Source organism: Ambystoma mexicanum, chromosome 1q (genome assembly GCF_040938575.1).
Source record: "Ambystoma mexicanum isolate Mex_15411 chromosome 1q, UKY_AmexF1_1, whole genome shotgun sequence".
Classification (NCBI taxonomy): domain Eukaryota; kingdom Metazoa; phylum Chordata; class Amphibia; order Caudata; family Ambystomatidae; genus Ambystoma; species Ambystoma mexicanum.
This window is the reverse complement of record NC_090922.1, coordinates 471,061,573-471,076,690: the sequence shown is the minus strand read 5'-3', so window position 1 is coordinate 471,076,690 and position 15,118 is coordinate 471,061,573. Positions and strand designations below refer to the sequence as shown.

At 43.6% G+C, this 15,118-nt stretch overlaps 1 protein-coding gene across 1 annotated transcript in view; it reads right to left on the bottom strand.

The window, feature by feature from the left end:
• The window catches only part of SMG9 (SMG9 nonsense mediated mRNA decay factor), a 940,250-nt gene that overhangs the window by 882,699 nt on the left and 42,433 nt on the right, over nt 1-15,118 (bottom strand). The window lies entirely within an intron of this gene.

Below are 15,118 nucleotides of genomic sequence, written 5' to 3'. Positions count from 1 at the left end.
AGGTTGCCGTGCTAACCTGTTGTTTCTTATCTTTGCAGGTGCTGCTGAAGACTGGATACAGGAATGGTAAGTATTGTTCTTGCAGGTTCTGATGAAGACTGGATACTGGAATGGTAAGTATTGTTCTTGCAGGTTCAGGACCGGATAGAAGAAAAGCTGGAACAGACTCGGTGAGCGTTCTGCTGCAGATGCAGAATAACGCGAAGCATGTTTCATCAATCGGGTGTGGTTTAAATAGCCTTGGAGTGATGAGGCGTCTTCCTCCACGGCCCGGCCTAGGTAAGAAAAGAGTTCCTGTTCCAGAAGAGTTCCAGTGTTGTATCCAGGGAGTGGAGCTTGCCCCACCCAGGTAAGAAAGTAGTTCCGGCTCACAGAGGATTCCTATGAGGCTGGTAAGTAAGCAGCATGGTCGTCAGCAGCTAAGTCCACCTAAGCACCTTCATATATATTATGAGCCCGGCGCTTCCAGTGCCGGGACCGATGGCTTTGATGAGCCTGGTGCCACCGGTGCCAGGACAAGGTCCAAAAGGTCCCAGTGGGGACCGGCTGGTGCCTAGGATTTAGATTAGAGGCCTGCTTCCAAGGACGTTGGGCTGGTCCTGGCTCCTTGGAAGCAGTGATCATGACATTGTGCTTATTTTTCTGGCACTTTGGACAGTGTGGCTGCAGCGCTTCCCCCTTGTATGCGATCAGTTGCTGCAGCAGCGGTAGATCTTAAACAAAGCGCTGGTCTAGTGTTGGGAACTGCCATAATTGTAAAAGTCCCCCATGCCGTCGATGTGTTGCTCAATAGAACTCAGACTCAGCATCTAACAGCAGCCCGCCTAACACAATATGAATTGACATTGTTCGCACCAAATGTAACTATCATGAGATGCAATACTTTGAACCCAGCTTCCCTTTTGCCCTTGCCAAGTGAGGAGGGAGATCAAGACATGCATGACTGCCTGATACGCACTGATGAACAGACCCGAGGTAGGGTCAACCTGAGTGACCTTCCCCTTGAGGGAGGTGATGAGGTTCTATTTTGTGATGGCTCATGTTACAAATTAGAAAGTGGGGCGACAGTGGCTGGGTACGCAACAACAACTGAAAATGAAATTGTCCATATAGAACGCATATCCTAGTTATCAGCGCAAGCTGCAGAATTAAGGGCATTAACAAAGGCTTTGGAACTAAGTAAAGCTGTAACCATCTATACCGATTCAGCCTATGCACATGGTGTGGCCTTTCATTTTGGCCTACTGTGGAAAGAGAGAGGGTTTCTCACCTCACATGGTACCAGGATAAAACATGGAAATTTGATAAACAAATTATTAGCAGCGTTGGCTGAACCCGCTCAGGTGGCTATAGTGAAGTGCTCCGCCCATAAAAAGATAGTAGATTTTGTGGGACAGGGAAATGATTTGGCAGACCAGCTGGCTAAATATGCCGCAGAACACTGAATTACCCCTTCCAGAGTGTAACATGATACAAAGGGGTGTGGAAGAAAGGAGGGATGGTGAGCTGGGAAGAGCTGTTGAAGAAATAGAAAAGGACATTCAAATAGAAGCAGTGGATTGTGAAATTAAAGCATGGACTAAGGACAGTAACAATGAACAAACTTCCAAGGGGGTGTGGATGGACAGAATCAAAATGAGGTGGTTTCTCCCTGACAGTTATTTACCCATGGTGGTAGACATGGCGCATGGGAATGCCCATGTTAATGCAAGTGCAATGGAGGATATTTTGAGCAAGTTGTGGAAGAATCGTAAAATTGGATCCTATTGCAGGAGGTGGGCAGCGCTTTGTGCCATCTGCCTCCAGCATAATGTGGGCAAATCTGTGAAAGTTGCCAGCAGATCATAGCAGGCTCCCAACGCAGCCATTTGAGGTAGTGTACATGGACTTTATACAGATGGAACCAGTTGCTAAATTAAAATATTGCCTTGTGATGAGGAGTGGGTTTTCTGGCTGGACAGATGCTTACCACCTGAGAGATAACACTGCTATTTCCACAGCAAAATGTATCCTTAAGTACTGGGTGCTCCAGTACATGGTGCCCAGTCTTTTGTACTCTGATAATGGAGAACACTTTACTGGCCAAGTTGTGAAGTATGTTTGTACTACTTTACGTATCGATCAGAGATACCACTCGATATATCACCCAAAAAGCGCCGGGATTATTGAACATGCTAATTCCGTGTTCAAGAACAAACTGGCAAAAAATCTGTGCCTCCACAACCCTGAAGCGGCCAGATGCCCTTCCTTTGGCATTACTCAGCATGCGTACCACTCCAAAGGGGACACACAAATTGTCCCCTTTTGAAATCGTAATGGGCCGCCCCCGCAAGTGCCTGGTCTATCCCTAAACCAAAAACTATTGGTAACATTGAGCAGCCACTGTTGAGGGATTACTGTGCTGAACTCAACATAAACTGTCTATTATCCATCAACATGTGGAAGAAGCAGCGCCGTCGGCCTTAGAAGGATAGGGCCACGCTATCAGGCCCGGCGACTACGTATTGATCAAGAGTTTTGTTCGGACCAATTGCTTGCAGGCCCGATGGAAAGGGCCTTACTTGGTCCTTTTGGCAACACAGACTGCGGTGAAGGTCGCTGGCCATAAGACATGGATCCATGCAAATCCTCTCAAGAAGGCGCCACCTCAAGACAGTCCACCCCCCCGACCAAGGACACGGACCATTTTACAGCTGAACCAACGGAGGACACTCCAAGGTATAATCTGTGCCCTAGGAAGCAACATTGATTGCCTATGTTTGAACTCTGACACCTGGCTGAGAAAGGACTTGGTAAAGGATCGGAACAAGCAAGGACAATTGAACATACAGACGAAGTGGCCTCAACAGCCCCTCCTGGGTAATGACGTAGCCCCACCGAGACACACAGATGAAATGGTCTTGGCATCCCCTCAAGGGTAGGAAGTAGCCTCAAGGAGACGTGTCAAGGTAGGTGCCAGAAGCGGTGACAGCAGAACGGGTTTTACTGTGCAACCCTTGCGATCTAGCGCATAAACGGACAGCACCGTTAGGGTAATTGTTAGGGATTCTGAACTTTTTGTGTAAATATATATTGTACGTAACGTGTGAAATTTCACAGCCAAGTGCCAGAACTCAGCCATCTGGGATCAGCCCTGTGCGAGGGAACAAAGCAGGTTGTTACAATGCATAACAAGGATACAGGACAGAGGCGTCCTCGAGTAAATAGGTATGCATGCACCCCAAAGGAAAAGCTCATTTCATCCCTTGTCTGTATCCTTATAGCAGTGGGGTTCATCATATTCTTTTGGTATCTTGAGCACCATGATATTTATGCCGCCCGTAACTTGTTGCCCGTCACACCACAGCCTCCAATACCAGAAATGGTAACTATCCCTCACATAGATCAGGAGTATCGGAAGAAGCACCCCAGGAATAGCATCCTGACATGGATGAATGATACGAACCAGATCCTAAATAAGACCAACTGTTACATATGCACGCATGTTCCCCACAGCCATGAAAGTGGGCCCGAGTGCTACGCGACTCCTGCTACAAATGATACCTGCGTGCCTTGGCGAAATTATCTTTTGCGTGCCTCCTGTAACTATAGTGAAACACAACAATCAAGCACATTTTTTAGTATAAAATATAATAAGACATTTGTTGATTCTTGGGTCTCGAGAAACCCTTACATTCCCCTGACACCAAACGCAACTAGGTATCTGAATAGATCCACTTACTGCCCATCCGAAGAAATAGAAAGGATTCCTCTAACCACCTTTAAAACGGGACTGGAAAGCAGTACTACCCCGCCCAATCCCTGTACAAAATATAGCTTGCATGGCCCCCTTTTGATACCAACGAAACAGAACACACACTGAGGCGGTTATGGGTCAACGTAACTGCCAGAATACGGTGGATATGAATAGTATGACAGCACCCTTCAGTCCCCTTAAGGGGGCAATGTTCATCTGTGGGAAAGAAGTATTCCTCTGGTTACCCCGCTATTGGAAAGGTAGATGTACCGTTGGTTATGTAATGTTAGGTTTGCATTACAGATCTTTGGAGGACGTGAACTTAAAACAAGAGACAAGGAGAACAAAATTGAATATGGGCAACTAAGGGCGTAGGAAAAGAGGTGTTACTAAAGAAGACTTGATTTCCTAAATGGTATAGTGATGCCAATGGGAATAGTAATGAACTCCCGGAGTATTAGACATTTGGCTAGATTAGTGGAAAAGGAACTAAATGTAACAGGCGTCATACTTACTAACCTCACACTAAAGAAGTACAGGCTGTCCGGATGGTCGCGTTGCAAAATCGCCTGGTGTTGGATGCGATGTTGGCAGAGGTAGGAGGAGCTTGTAAAAAAATGTTTAATTATTGGGACTTCCTGTTGTACCTTCAAACCCGATTACAGCACCGACATCTTTAAAGGGATCGATGAAATGCATAAAATGGCAGCTCAAATACATTCTGAATTTGGCCCCGGGGATGGGACATCCTGGTTCTGGGATCTATTACGGAGCTGGGGATGGAAACTCCTCACCCCTCTCCTTGTCATAGGAGGATTGATGGCTGCTTGCTGCTGTTGCATTCAGTGCTTTCCCTTATGTGCATCTGTCATAGGAGATTGTTGCAGGAAAATGATGGGGGCACTGGCACCCAAAACCACTAATGCTATGGCAACCAATGAAATGATAAAATTGGAGAAAGCAATAGAAGAGTTACAAAAGATTGACGTTTCTGACAAAGAAAATAAAAAGAACACAGCATTCGAGTAGGAATATGCAACGTACACTGAACAACTGAACCAACAGAGAGCTGCAGTTGGGCTCTGTCCAGTGCCTGACAAAGAGCATCAGCCAGTGTCCAACAGGGAGATAGCAGCTGTTAGGAGGATGAATACACACCGAGGTTATTACTGATAAAGTCTTGCTGACGCAAAAGGGGCGTTTGTAAATACAGAAATCATTTCTCCTAAGAGTTGCCATATTGATTTGCTCCAGCAAGACTAAATCATTGTTCACATTATAGCATCGTGTCCATGTTAAAGCAACTGCTTTTTGTGTCTGCACACGAGGCCCAAGGTTTTCGCCTTGAGCACACATTACTCAGATTTAGGAATGTCCCCTCCGCTTGCCTTTCCTGTAAACACGTACATAACAAGTATCTGTTAGCACTCTGTGCCTCCCTTCCCACAGTGTGCAGACTGCAAGTCGGCATATGTTCGCCGACCTTTGGGTCTCTTTCATGAATAATGACTAACATCTGCGCTCTTTTCTGAAAGCATAAGCATAAACCCATCTATATTTGGAGTTGTTATTTCATGGAATATGCGTGAAGGGGGATTTTTATCAGGCGCTTGTGCGTCACTCTGTAAAATATGTATCCTGCTTTTGTTTAACAGCCCATGAAAGGAAATCATTATCGCTGCGGCAGCAAGATATGTGTTTGGAAAAATTCCCCACTGTATCAAGTTTGATACACATCTATGCCGGCCAAGGTTACATCTGCTTTCTGGAACATGTTGTGACAAGCCCAGATAAGTCATATGAATTAATAGCCATTAGCAATATCCGGCCTTTGTAGTTCTTACCGCAATGTCTGGGATTACAGCCAAAAGTATTTTGGCAGGAAATTGTATTTCTGGAAGTGCCTCGTCTTCTCGCCAGCCATAAGGTTCCATGTTACAATTTTCCTATAAAAAGCCTGAACTCTAATGTCATCAGCTCACTCTCGACAGCATCCCTATGATGCGTCCTGCAGTCGGCCCTTCCGCGGAAGCTTTGTCTTGATTGCAATAAATGATTGTTGAACTCACTTGCGAGTGCATTTATTTGACGGAGACCTCCGCCTGGTGAATTTTAGCATTTACAAATGGCCTTCCAGCATCTTGCACTCGTGTTCTACCTCTGTCTCCACAAGTCGCAGGCTCTGTCGGCGTAATGTTGTCAGGGGGCTTTCCCCTGCGCATCAGGCTCTACTCCGCTCTTCATCCTCGGCGCAGTTAGATATACATCTCATGTTAAAGAGATATCTTTGTTTTCCAGTGCACTCTTGGGTTTATACTTGCATTGACTTCAGCCAAAGATAACGGGGTCATATTCTTCAGCTAACCAGATCGCCCCATGAAGGCAATTGTACTGGTTTGTCCAGGGAGTTCCTCACAGAACAGAAGTCTTTGTCAACAATGGGAGAGTCTCTCCTGGTGAGGTCTCACTTGCCTCAATCCCAAGGGAGGGTGTTGTACAGCGGGCTCCCTCCCCTAGCCTCACGGGTGGGGGGGTTATGTGGAACTCCTCCTTGGGGAGAAGGGACAAATACCTGCGATTCATCACAGTTCCTAAAATTAGGAAGATTGATCCTTGACACAGTGGCAGTGATGAAGTCATTGAGCTGCAGTTGGCTGTTATAGAAGATGCCAAGATTGGTATGATGGATTGAGGTCAGGGTCAGGAGGAAAGAAGATACAGGAAAAAGGAGAGTGGGGTGGCCGAGGTAGCCGTGAAAAAGATCACATACATATCAGAGGAGCTAAGCATGGGCCAACGTAAGGCCATGAAGGTTCTGAGAGAGAGTCTGTGATGCGCTCAGAGATGGCAGGAGGGGAGGAGAAGAAGATTTGTTTGTTGTTGGAAAATGAGTGGTAGTGGAAGCTAGAGGATGAGAGGAGTTTGTCCAAAGAAGAGATGAGATATAGTGGGTGAAGAGGAGTGGGACCAGTGATCCTTGCATTCGACCGAAAAGGAGGACAGTGGGAGCAGAGCTCTTGGAGTTCCAAAAGATGGGAAAGGAGTGGTCAGAGAGGTTGGGATGCCACCCAAGTGAGTCAGAATACTTGAAGACAAGGAGAGGGTTTGGGAGAGGAACGGGGATCCACTGTATCAAAGGCAGCAGAGAAATTGAGGGGGATGAGGATCGAGATGAAATGGGCACATAGTGCTATTACTAATGCCTGATCTGAACAATTATTTTAAAGTAATGCATGTTTTAATTTGCAAGTTTCATTAATTACTAGGTATAAAGAAACGTGTATTGCAAAAAGAGACATATTTTGGATTATGAATTGGTTTTACTTGCAGGGAAATAACCCTATTGGGAATGGGAATTACTTATTCTCCACTTTTATTCTCCAAAAAAGAATCATTTTTCTGCCAGCTTCATAATATAGGGAGTACAATTCTCAGACGTTATAAATCCTGTCTGGAGCCCTGCATACATTTTTTTTAAATATATTTAATTCTAGGCATGCCAACTTGAAAATGCAATATTTATGAGAGACAAAAACATGTATGTTGGTCATATAACCCTATCGAGGGGTTCTTTGGACATGATATATACACGTCAAGGCCAGAAGTAAAGTCATTTGTAAAGATAAGCAGCATTTTAACAATAATCTGGAAAAACAGAACCATCATATTACATGATAAATGCATTTTTCAGTCCGAGGACAGTGCAAAATACTTTAGTCGGTAAGAAGAAAATTGGTATATTGTTAATTCTATCCCAATCACAAAACCCTGAATAGGTTTAAGAAGAGAAGTGAATGAAAAGAGGTATAGTATCCGTACAAGGTGGATTACAACAACCAAAACATTATGTCCCCCCAGCACCAATTAAAACTTGTACATTAAACGTGATAAGGACGGATTCACTTTTGAAATGTGAAATGTATTGTAACACATGCAATTCGTACTCATTGCTCGGGATTATAAATTGTTATGAAAACGTGTTCAATAGCCAAGACTAGTTCCACAGTATACACATCACCAAGATGGTCAGCTTAATCATAGCTAAGAGTTGTGAAGTATATAAATCTTCCAATATCAACAGAGGCTTACTCACACGTTCTTTTGTTTTCTTAAGACTTTCGATGATACTACATTAAAATCAAAACATAGGGAGTAACATCAAACCTGTAAATCATGGGTCATAAATTACAGGGAATCAGTTATTTTTATATAGAATGTGTGCTGCTGCATATCCACTTTAAAGCTGGTTTCCTGAAGGCAAGATCACTAGGGTACCAAAAGATACCAATGAGCTACTATGTCAATCTTGGATCTCAAATGTTTCATATGCAGGGGTCACTGCTTATCACTGATCAGGCTCTGGCCTGGCTGACCTCTTTCCTCTCAGATCGACCCTCCGAGGTCCAACTTGGGTCCTTCCTTTCATCTATCTTCCCCTCTACCTCTGGTGTTCCCCAGGGGTCTAACCTCTCGCCCTGGCTTTTCAACCAATACCTGGCAAGTCTCGCCCACTGCATTGCCATTTTCTGCTCAAATTTCCAGTGCTACGCTGACGACACTCAACTCATTTTCAGGCTGCCCTCTGCCACCTCCTCTCCCTCTCTCATCTCCGATTGCCTAACTGCCATTCAAGATTGGTGTGCCGCCAATGATCTTTGTCTAAATGCCAGCAAGACGGAGATCCTCATCGGCACACCTTCACCATCCTTTCCCCTCACTCTCTGGCCGGCCTCCCTTGGCCCTCCTCCTACCCCCACCTGCGAGGCTAAGAACCTCAGGGTCATCTATGACTCCTCCCTTTCCTTCTCCGCCCACATCTCTGAGGTCTCTAAAAAGTCAAATTTCCGACTGCACCTCCTCAGAGGTACTCTGCCTTTCCTCTCCTTCCCCCAGAAGCTCATGGTATCCCAAGCTCTGGTTCTCTCTAGCTTGGACTATTGTAACAGCCTCTTTCTAAATCTACCTGCCTCTACTCTCCGCCCTCTGCAACTAATCCAGAACAGGACTGCAAGACTTGTCCTTGGCCTCAAGCCCTGGGATCGTATCTCTCCAGCTCTGAAATCTCTCCACTGGCTCCCAGTGGATGCAAGGATTAAATTCAAAACCCTCTGCATGGTCCACAAGGCTTTCTGGGGCCTGGCTCCAAAATACCTTCAGCTATCCCTCTGCAAATACCTCCCCTCTCGAGCTCTTCGCTCCTCTACCTCCAACTCCCTCAGGGTCAGTCGTTTTTCTAAGAAACAAGCTGGGGGTAGATCTCTGTCTTCGGCTGGGGCCTCCCTCTGGAACAGCCGCCCTGCCACTCTAAAACTTGAGGAGAGCCATCTACAGTTTCGGAAGCACCTCAAGACCTTCCTCCTTTCTTCTGACTTCGCTCCCCCCTCTTCCCCTGCTGATCTGTTCTCTCTTGGCACCATGCACCTGGCCACCCTCTGTCCTTTGGGCCCAGGTACCTGCTCATCCTGCCATCCTCCCGCACTACCTCCGGGCCACCCCTTGCACTGGGGTCTGTATCTGTACCCATACAGCCCCTCCTTTTTCTTCCTGCACTTATCAGACCTACCCCGTCTGCTGCCTTAAACCTAGCACTTGCAAATTGCTGGCTGAATTACCACTGGGTGTTGCCTTTATTATTTATTTATTGTATTTATCTGTTTCTCCTCTGCTTCGCACTTTCCACCTCTTCCCCCCTTCCATGCACTTTTCCCCTCCCCCCCTCTCCCATGCACTTGCACGTTCTCAATGTCACTGGGCCTTGTAAGATCGCTGTTTTGTTCTCCCCTGTTCCCCTCCCTTGCCTTGTCGCGCTCTGAAACACTTGTGTACGAGCGAGATAGAAATAAAATATCAATCAATCAATATCCCAGAAATATTGATATTTTATTGGATGTACCGATTATTTGTTTTCAGAGAATGTCTGGCACCATCTAGAGGTGGAAAAGTCTAGAATAGTATATCTGCACTACTTGGCGCACCAAGCAGAGTGCTTAGAGGATGGGGTTACTTTAAGGGGAGTCAATGCAGTCCCCTTCAAATATGGAGTGATGAGAACGGATCAACTCAAAAGAGAAATTGTGCAATTTCAGACTTGATTTTCATCAGAACAAGAATTACAGTTTTGCACGTAGTAACTGTTTACTCCGCGTTGCCACGGAAAGGCTTGGTGCTTTAGCGCAGACCATTTTGTCTTCCAATATCCATCAATCGTACTTGATAAAAGAAAGCAACTGCATACCAGACTTCCTTGGGACAAAAAGGGCAGACATGTTGGCATAGTGAGATTTTAACGGAGTGGAGTAGCGTTGCAAGTATAGTTCGAGAGAGAAGAGGGAGTCAGTGGCTGACAGCAGGTAATAAGGAATATTTGAGAATATTTCAAAACTGAATATTGGTGGCTGGAAGGTTTTGAATTAATCATACCTCTGCTATTACTGTGAACAACCATCAAGTATCTACACTTTACTAATATCTTTACATAGCTCGGTGGACCGTAAGAATTCAGAGTTTTTCAATGCCAGTATTATTACTATGGTAGATAAAGCCTTCAAGCCAATTAAATTCTTAGAGCCTTGGAAGTGCATTTGCCTGTAATGAAGGTGCTGATTCAGCGCCAGACAGGGGGCCGTGCCTACCAACTGAGGTCATGAACGGGGTAGTCTGAGGCACCTGGTAGGGAGGAACCATAAGGGGACCCTGGGAACTGTAGAAGTCTATTGAGATCCGATATGGAGGAGAACAGAGGGAGGGTTTTACCATGTTTATAATAGTGACGAGGGAATGTATAGGGACCAGGGCGACATGAGAGAAAACCACCAGTAAACATACATAGGGGATGACAGGTTGGACTACATCCTAAAGGCCTGCACTGCCCTGTGCACTGCCCTGTGCACTGCAGTTGCGGGAGGAGGGGGTCAGGGGGAGCTGAACCCAAGCTGCTCGTCTCCAGCAGATGAAGTCTCTAAGGCAGCACTGGGTGATGTAATCATGGTCGGCAAACTAGCCCCACAGCTGCTCATGAGAGCTGGGGAAGCTGGCCTATTCGGAAAACACACACACACAGACAGGCAGACTTAACTTGGCTAGTGGGCATAGGAACGGAGAGGTGGAAAGGAGCCACACTCCATGAAGAACTAATCAGACGATAAGTTCCAGTATCCCTGGGAAGTAACCAGGCCTCAGAGTCCACTACACTGTTTTTACGGAGGTCACCATCTTGCAGGTGGCGTGTGACTATCTCCCTTCCCACTAGTTCAGGGTGTCTCGTGTTGCTTCCGCTGTGGTGCTGACCAATAGCAGGGTAGTTAAAAAAAAAGAGAGGTCAGCACAAATGTTTTTTATTAATTGTAAACGGTTTGCAGGAGGAGTGGGAAGCAATGTGGTGCCACATGGGGAGGAGAGGAGCTAAGAGAGGGCAAATCTGTTTGCTCCAATCACATCACGTTTGACTAACTTATGTTTGGCTATAAAGGTAATGACACAGATTAACCAATAGATTTAGTGAGAACTGCAAAAGACGCGAAGTTTGAAGTGCAACAGATTCGAACATTGTAAAAATTGGATAAGTTGTATAAAAACGATGATCGCTCTATGAAAGATTGGCAGCCCTCATCAACCAGTTTCATTCCACTGTTCTGGTTGATTTGTGCTCGCCCAGCTGTAATAAACAGCGTTACTTCTTGCCTGGTGTGCGCTCCTTTTTGGGCTACTTATGGTAAATCATTTATGAGCTTCTGGAGGACCCCTCATACATGCCAAAGCAAGGGCCATGGGTTGGCAGACATCAAAGCATTTTTAAAGGTCATACAACAGAATGTTTGTATAGCTACAAATATTTTGAAGGGCTAAAAGGTTTTTTGGTCTTTTGGTAGTAGTAATTAACCACAGACAGTTTAGAGGCTCTTACCCAACATTTACCATCAACTGTAGCCTGCTTTGACAATATTAAAATTAAAATTCAATTAGGAATTACTTACCACATTGCAAATAATTTGCCACAAGTTATCTTTGACTTGAGAATGGCACAGTAATGATTTTCATTGTTATGTTTTTTATTTACATCCAAAACTACAATTTGTTGAATTTTAGGAAATGTATACTGCCATCAAATCCACTTGATGTACCTGCAAGAGGCTTAAAAACATTTTGATTCAAATAAATTTTGCAAAGGCATACAAGCAGAGCGCCAGATAAGATTTTGAAGTGGGGATATTTTACACTTTTAAATTGGGATTAAATGGATTTTTTAAATCGTACCACGGCGCCAATTTTTTAGGTAGCAAAAAATTTAACTTTTTGTAATCCATACTTATTTGTACCTTAAAATTCACACACAATTCAAGATGAATTTTACCATAAGTTCCTGTTCAGAGCAGGTAGTTCTAATATATAAATTTCTTAACGTGTGATATAATCCTGTGGCAATGCTCTGCTGAACACCACTGATCCGAATAGATCTGTGGAGCTGTGTGATTGAAGCAGGGTGGAAGACTCTTATGAGCCTGGAGTTCATTTTCTCATGCGAGTATTTTTATTCAACAATTGTATTTGTTAGGAATGTTATACAGGAGTACACCTTGATAAAACAAAAGTTATCCATGGAAATGTATTGTTAACTTCTTTTTTTATGATGTGTCCATTATTCACTACATATAGAAGTGTGCCAATTTAAAGCAGATGAATGTGTGAAATACGTTTGACATCTGTTTGGGCCACCATTAACAAAGGGATAATGAGAGTAAATAATCTTATTGGCTTGCAATTGCTGTCAAGTCTAAACCAAGAAAAGGGATTCTGTGTCATTTAGAGGACCCTCTTTGCACATCCAATCAGAACACAATATGGACTGAAGTCTGTGATTACCACACATCGATAACACAGGTAGGAAGACAATATATACACTAAGGGTATAGCCACATATCATGTTGGAAATCCTAATAGAGCATTTGCATTATTTTGCCCATATGCTACTTCCAGAACCTCTCTGCAATCAAACTATACACTGCAATGCCCGTTAGGGGACTGCGAAAGGGTGCCCATGAGAGGTAGGATTGCACAATTATGCATCTGTAATGAATATAACGTTTTTTAAGATAGGAAAGAAAGACACTAATTAGAAACTTCTTTAATGTTCACAGAATTAATTGGAAGATTTTAGAAATCACGAACATTTGCTAAATAGCCTTGCTCCTGAAGAAGGGATTCAAAGTCCCGAAACACTTTGAACCTATGTGATATTTATCTAATGTGTCTTGTTTTGATTTTGTACCTTTGAACTGAACAACGGATCGGACAACAAGTACTGAATATTGTTGCACAAATAACAAATGAGGAAATGACCAGTGTGTTTCTTTTGCTGAATCAAGAAATATATGGTTTATGAAAAACAATGTGTGTTTTTTGAAACAGGATTTACATTGAAACTGTACTGAAAACAATGATTTGAGTCAAAGTGTCAATGTGAATTACGCTTTACTTGATTTACATAAGGGCATTCGCCCCACCGAGTCTTGCTGATTCTAAAAACTATGGGTATTTTCAGCTACAAAGCTAATCTACGAAGGATTGTTTGTCTGTTGACAAAACCTGAATGTGCAGGGGACGCAAGTGTTACACAGCTCGTGGACACCGTTATTTCCTGTTCTTCGATTAATGTGCAGTAAGAACAGGAGTTATTCATGCGAGATCTGAACAGGGGTCTCAAAATAAGGCAAGTCAGGAAGGACTTTGTTTTAAGTTTTAAATATGGAACATTAGGCTATATATTATGCCACAGCTGCCGCCACCACCACCACCGCCCCTGTTGAAACTCCCAATTTGAAAAACAAACTTCATGAACTTTTGTGGAAACTTGAGAGATCATGACAATAAATACAAAACCATAGATTAGACAAAGAAAATGTTTGAAAGGCAAGATTTCAGTCACTTAAATGTTTTCAGGGAAGTTTGAAAATAATGCAGGTGGCATCACTCCCGTGTTAGCATTTCAGAATATAACAAGAAGCCTAGCAATCCTCGACACAATGTTTGTATCAACCAGGTAGAAAGGGAGCTTAGTGGCTGTAGGCAATTTGAGTGTCTGCAGAAAGCCATATCCAGGAAAATATCAAGCTAAGGTAGAAGGGTGCAAAGATAGAGACAGAGGACTTTGTTACCCAGGCAATAATCAGACTGGTGAAAGAGGGGCACAGATGGGGGATTGTGGGATAAATATTCATTATGGTAAAATTATGAGGGAATGAAAGAAAGTGGAAAAAGCCTTTGGCCAACATGCGAGAAATGTTAGTTCACATGACAATAAAATAAATGACGCTTCAAAGGTTAAAAATGTTCTGTCTTTCTAGCTCTAATGAGAGGACAAGCCCCATGTCTTAAATACCATTTGTAAATCTACATGAGGAGGTAATGTCTGTATTACAACGCAATGAATGGGAATGGCTACTACATGATAAATTAACAAGGATATGGTCATGCACCTGTCCATGTGGTATTGTACAAGCGCTAACTAGCCCCAGCCCCAGACCTAGAGCCTGTAGCCAACAGCTCCGACCTTTACTTAGGAAACACCTCTGGCCTTTTTCTTTACAAAGATATTAACATTTGTTTGGTTCCTGTGTTTGAAACAGAAGTGGCTTTTTTGGCTGATGCATAGAACTGTAGCAATATGAACCCAGCAAAATCGAGCACACAGACAAAATATGTCAGGTGTCCACCAAAGATGGTTTCTGCACATTACAGAAATATACTCATCGTTTTTGTAGAATGTTATATGGAGTTACATCATGAACAATCCACCGTATTCGGGATGTGATTTCAGCAGAAAATTGTACAAAGTTTCAAATAAATATCCAAGGTAGTTGCAGGAGGGTATCTTAAGGTTATAAAAATATGCCTGCCATAGTACTGGTAAGCAGGGGGATTTTGAACCCATTACAGATGGCTGCAGTTTGTGATCATTGACCTATATGGGGATACAACTAGAGGTAAAGGGTGTTTCTAGTTCTATGAAATAATTACAAAGGTTCTTGAACAGAGAGCGCCGTCAAGAACAGCAATGGAATACTGAACGTTACATACAAATGCTGCAACCACTCTAACCATAATTGTGAGAACTTAGCACTTATATTCGATGTGCAAACAAATAGAAGAAAATAGAAAGAAAATAGCGTTTACCTTCAATCTGATCTGGATTTTAGTGTCTGAAATTTTTTGTGCAGCGCTCAAGTCATTTAATGAGTAACCGTAAAAACTAATGCCAATGAGCTCAATATTTCAAAAGAAACCAAATGTAATTCAAACAGATAGTTAAAAAATGTTTGAATAAATAACCCAGGTCATTCCAACAAGTCTAAATGGCGTTTATAAAAACGTACGTGTGGAATCCAT